Below are 6,000 nucleotides of genomic sequence, written 5' to 3'. Positions count from 1 at the left end.
TCCTGTCTGCTCCGATACTCACCTTCGGACCTGACACCTTTCCTCTCCTCCACTCCTCACCCTGCTCCTCTCTTCTCTCTCCTCCCTCTGACCCTCTTCCACCAAACCTCCGCCAAGTTACGACCTTCCGCCGCCGTCCCATACCCTGTACTCGGACACCACTTGTACCTTTGCTCCGAGATTCCATCATAGTTCTGCCCTTGGACTTTGACTCCACCTCGGCTTAAGTCCATTGCATTGGTGACCTTATACTGCATAAACACCATTGCCAATATTCCTCAGACTTTCAACCCCACCTCTGTAACCTCCATAACCTCCAAGCTCCACAGATCATACTCGGCACTTTCGCCATTTGTAATGTATCTTTCGTGTTTTCCCCTCATCCGTATTTGGACTGCTGCTTCTCTCCATTCTAGCCAGTTAGTCATCATCCCCACTTCACCTCATCCTCCTGCCCCTCTGGGCTTTGCCCTCCCTATCTCCTTTTGGATGTACCACAGGTTCTGACCTATGACCTTCGGTACCACTCCGCTTCCAATACCCGATCCTGACCCGACTTCCAGACCTCCTCCTTCCCCACCTTCCGGAGTCTTATCCTACTGCTGTCCGTTCTGATACTCACCCTCGGTCCTGGCAACACACCTCCTCTTACCTCCGATGCCACCTCCACTCCTCCTTCCCTCTCCTCCCCTATCTCCGTCCGCTGCGATACTCACCTCGGACCGAACACCACCCCTCTCGCCACCCTCCTACTACTCCTCCTCCTACTCCTCCACTCCTCCTTCACAACACCTCCACCCTTCCATCACCCTCCTACGCTTCCCCCGTCCACTCCGATACTCACCTTCGAACCTAACAAACTCTCCTTTCTGCCACTCCTTCTCTCTTCCCTTTCTCCTCTCTCCTCCCTCTGGTACTCTTCCGCTGACCTCCCGCCAAGTTACGACCTTCCACCGCTGTCCTGTACTTCGTACTCGGGCACCGCTCGTACCTTTGCTCCGAGCCTCCATCATAGTCCCTACCTCGGACTTGGACTCCACCTCGGTCTTAGTCCATTGCATTGGTGACCTCATACTATGTAAACACCATTGCCAATAATCCTCGGACTTTCAATCCCACCTCCGTAACCTCCATAAGCTCCGCAACCTCCAAGCTTCGCGGATCGCCTTCGGCACTTTCACCGCCTGTAATGTATCTCTCGCATTTTCCCCTCATCCCTATTTGGACTGCTGCTTCCTTCCATTTTAGCCAGTTAGTCATCATCCCCACTTCACCTCATCCTCCTGCCCCTCTGGGCTTTGCCCTCCCTATCTCCTTTTGGATGTACCACAGAGTCTAACCCATGACCTTCAGTACCACTCCACTTCCGTCATCCCTTTGTCTCCATTCAGATGCCTTTGTTCTGATTTGGACACCCTTTGATTTCCTTGTGCTTTCGTCTCTATACTATATACAGGTGCTTGTACATACTCATTTTAGGCCCTCAGTCTAAAATCGACCAGAAATGCCCCCTAGAGACTTCCTGCTCACTGCTTCTGAAATTAAGGACCAAATGGACAAACAGCAATGGCACAGTGCTCCACATGAGTCGCTGAGGCCAAGGTCCCTCCTTGCTAAGTCTCCAGTTCCCCTCCGGAATCATCTGCCCTCGCCCAGTTCTAACAAATTCCCATCATACAATAAATTTTGGAAGCTATTCAATTGGGCTATTCATCAATGTAAAGTGTGTTGACACTGTGGGAAACAGCCCTGACACCTGTTTACACAGTGGTCAGCATGTATCTACTTGTCGTATGAGGTTTTGTGATTTATCTGGCATATTTCCATAATGGGTTTCCATAGTGTGACTGTTATTTCTCCTACAGTGCTCCCTCCGAGTCGCCGAGGCCACATCCTTCTTAGAGCCTCTTGTACCATCCAGCAGAACCGGGCTTCCTGGAGAAGCTTCGGTCCACTACTTGAGCTCTCGGATCCCCTCTAGTTGAGCCCCACCTGCATTCGGACTCACACATTTTCCCCTACGATCCGGGTTTTTGACATTTCCCTCCCTTTCCCATGATATCCATGTATTGCTGTTTACTTTAAAGTAATGGCCCCACACCCCTTCATTTTTTTCTTATTTCCCATCTTCTTCCTAAATGTACACATCGCCCACTTTAAAGTGACGATAACAAACTTTCTTTGAAAAATCTTTTCACCTTGAATTCATTTCCTTCTCCCCGTTAAGGATATCGTTCGGGACCTTTCAGTACCTCTTGGTATCATGATTCGGCACCTTTTGGTGTTTTCTATTACCATTCGGACTTTGACTAAAGTCCTTTCCATTCCTCCATATAAATACCTGTAGATTAGAACCTGTAGTTTCCCCAGTTCTAATCTCGACTAAAATGTTACCCCAAGTCCCTCTGAGTGAATCCCGACCCCTTTCTACAAGATACCTCGGACACAAGAAATACTGAGACATAACAGAGGCACAGCACTCCCTCCAAGTCGCTGAGGCCACATCCTTCCTAGAGCCTCTTGTACCATCCAGCAGAACCAGGCTTCCTGGAGAAGCTTCAGTTCACTACTGGAGCTCTCGGATCCCCTCTAGTTGAGCCCCGCCTGCATTCAGACTCATGCATTTTCCCCTACAATCCAGGTTTTTGACAATATATTTATTTGCTAATTCTGTCAGGGACCGACCCAGGGTCGAGAGTGCCCGGGTATATTGCCCGGGGCTGAGGGTCCGGTAGGTATGACGTGTCATATCCATACAATCCCGACCTCCGCTCCGGGCTCCCGGAACTCCGAACTCCGACTTCCGGAGCCCTACTTCCCTTCCGTCACCTTCTCCTTGCCGACTCCCAAGAGGTTATCCCACCTCCGGCTCAGACACCACCTTCGGTCCGACTCCGGAACATTCCGGGTCCGACCCCAACCTCGACACCTTCCAGACGAGTACACAAAACCTATGCTCCCGACTCCGGACCTCCGCTCCGGTATCCCGTTCACGTCTCGTCTCCGGAACCTCCGGTCTTAGCTCCGACCTCGGACTTTGACCCCACCTCCGCTTATACCCATTGTATTGGTTAGCTCATTCCATTTAATTACCTTTGCCAATATTCCGGAGTTTAACCTCCGAGTTCGGTCTTTCCGGACTTACTCCGGACCTTGCAACTATTGCATTGTCCATTTCAATTCCGCTATTCTCCCTCATTCCTATTTGGGCTGCTGCTTCCTTTCTATTCAGTCAGCTAGCCATTCCCCACTCCCAACCTCCTTCCTTCCTCCTTGGGCCTTGGCCCTTCATTCCTCCTTTGGGAAACACCATTGAGTCAAACACTTGACCCTCGGTGTTGTTCCTCTTTCCATCTCCTTTTGTCTCCTTTCGTCCTACCCTTGTTCCTGTTGATTCCGGACCCCTCCTTATATACAATGTACCTAGTAACTTGTAACCTCAGTCCGAAATCGACTGGAATTCCCCCCCAAGAGACTTTCCCTCTGCTAGATCCGAAATTAGGGACCCCTAGGACAACCAGCAATGGCACAGCGCTCCGCCTGAGTCGCTGAGGCCGAGGTCCTTCCATGCTAAGTCTCCGATTCCATTCCGGAGTCGTCTGAATCCCCGCATTCTAACATGACGCAGGCATGCATAACAACGGCCCGAGGCAGGCAAGGGTCCCTGGCCACTCAGGCTAAAGTGGGAAATGTGTTATTGTTATTAACAAGGGAAATGTGAGAAGAAGGTTGCTTCTCAGTTCCCACTTAGGCTGTCATATCCATGCATACCCGATCCCGACCCGACTTCCGGACCTCCTCCTTCCCCACCTCTGGAGTCCTACCCTACCGCTGTCCGTTCCGATACTCACCTTTGGTCCTGGCAACACACCTCCTTTTACCTCCCATTCCACCTCCACTCCACCTTCCCTCTCCTCCCCTATCTCCATCCGCTCCAATACTCACCTCGGACCGAACACCACCCCTCTCACCACCCTCCTACTACTACTCCTCCTACTCCTCTGCTCCTCCCTCACAACACCTCCACCCTTCCGTCATCCTCCTACGCTTCTCCCATCCGCTCCGATACTCACCTTCAGACCTGACAACTCTCCTTTCCACCACTCCTTCCCTCTTCCCTTTCTCCTCTCTCTTCCCTCTGGTACTCTTCTGCCAACCTCCCGCCAAGTTACGACCTTCCACCGCTGTCCCGTACTTCGTACTCGGGCACCACTCATACCTTGCTCCGAGCCTCCATCATAGTCCCTACCTCGGACTTTGACTCCACCTCGGTCTTAGTCCATTGCATTGGTGACCTCATACTACCTAAACACCATTGCCAATATTCCTCGGACTTTCAACCCCACCTCCGTAAGCTCCGCAACCTCCGAGCTTCGCAGATCATCTTCGGCACTTTCGCCACTTGTAATGTATCTCTCGCGTTTTCCCCTCATCCCTATTTGGACTGCTGCTTCTTCCCATTCTAGCCAGTTAGTCACCATCCCCACTTCTCCTCATCCTCCTGCCCCTCTGGGCCTCGCCCTCCCTACCTCCTTTTGGACGTATCACAGGTTCTGCCTTATGACCTTCGGTACCGCTCCACTTCTGTCTTCCCTTTGTTCCTGTTCAGACGTCTTCGTTCCGATTTGGATCCCCTTTGTTTCCTTGTGCTTTTGCCCCCTCCATTATATATATCGGCGCTTGTACATACTCGTTTTGGGCTCAGTCTGAAATCGACCTGAAATGCCCCCTAGAGACTTCCTGCTCGCCTACTGTGAAATTAAGGACCAAATGGACAAACAGCAATGGCACAGCGCTCCGCTTGAGTCACTGAGGCCAAGGTCCCTCCATGCTAAGTCTCCGATTCCACTCCGGAGTCGTCTGAATCCACGACACATCTCTAACAGGATGCCTTTGTTCTGATTCGGACCCCCTTTGTTCCCCTTGTGCTCTCGTCTCCCTATTATATACAGGCGCCTGTGCATACTCGTTTTGGACCTTCAGTCTAAAATCGACCTGAAATGCCCCCTAGAGACTTCCTGCTCGCTGCCTCTGAAATTAAGGACCAAATGGACAAACAGCAATGGCACAGCGCTCCACATGAGTCACTGAGGCCAAGGTCCCTCCTTGCTAAGTCTCCGGTTCCCCTCCGGAATCGTCCATCCTCGCCCAGTTCTAACACCTCCAGTCATGTTATTCCTTATTAGTTTATCATTTGATATTTTCTGCAACCCCAATCTTCTGGACTACAACTTCCAGGCTCCAGACCTTTCCAGATGTCTTCCCCTGTAGCCCCCTGCTCATTCATAGATGGGCCCAGGCCTTACCATTCAGTTGGTTTCTAATTCTCCCACTCCACAAACTTCAGATGTAACTCGGGCTTTTCACCTATTCTATATTTGTCCTGTGGAGTCTTTCTATTTACTTCTCCTTCCCCTTGGTAACCTTTGTTTACCTTCGGATCCAATTATCTCTGCTATATCTATGCACATACCACTCTAGTAAATAGTTCCCCCCAGTTATAATATTAAGTCCTTGAATCCAAACCCTCTTCCACGATGTCTATCGCGCTCTACTCACCTGCTGCTCCACCTTGAACCAAGAGCTGAGTGACAGATGTGTCTTCTAAAGGTGCCTTGGTATAAAACCCAATGAATCGCATGACAAACAATTGACCCTCGCTAACGCCTCCATCATTAAGTAGTGAGGGGGGCTTCTGGCCCCCTTCCACTGGCAGCCTCAGTTCCTCCATCGCCAGCCCCCCTGACAAATTGGGGACAACGAGGATGTAATGGGCACAGTGCTCCATTCCGAGTTGCTGAAGCTGAGTCCCTTCAACACCCCATCACCCTCAGAGCTCTGCCCCACCTCTGGCCTGTCTCCGACCCACCATTGGTGTCAGAACATGGCCAGGAGGGGCGTGTCTGGACCTTTCCCCGGAAGGGAGGCCAGAGGTAGAGGACAAGCAGAGGGACCATGGCCTCAGCGACTTGGAGAGGAGCAGTGTTGGGTCCTTAACTT

Source organism: Cantharellus anzutake (assembly GCF_015039405.1).
Source record: "Cantharellus anzutake strain C23 chromosome Unknown EI90scaffold_252, whole genome shotgun sequence".
In the NCBI taxonomy this organism is placed as follows: domain Eukaryota; kingdom Fungi; phylum Basidiomycota; class Agaricomycetes; order Cantharellales; family Hydnaceae; genus Cantharellus; species Cantharellus anzutake.
This window is presented reverse-complemented; position numbering follows the sequence as displayed.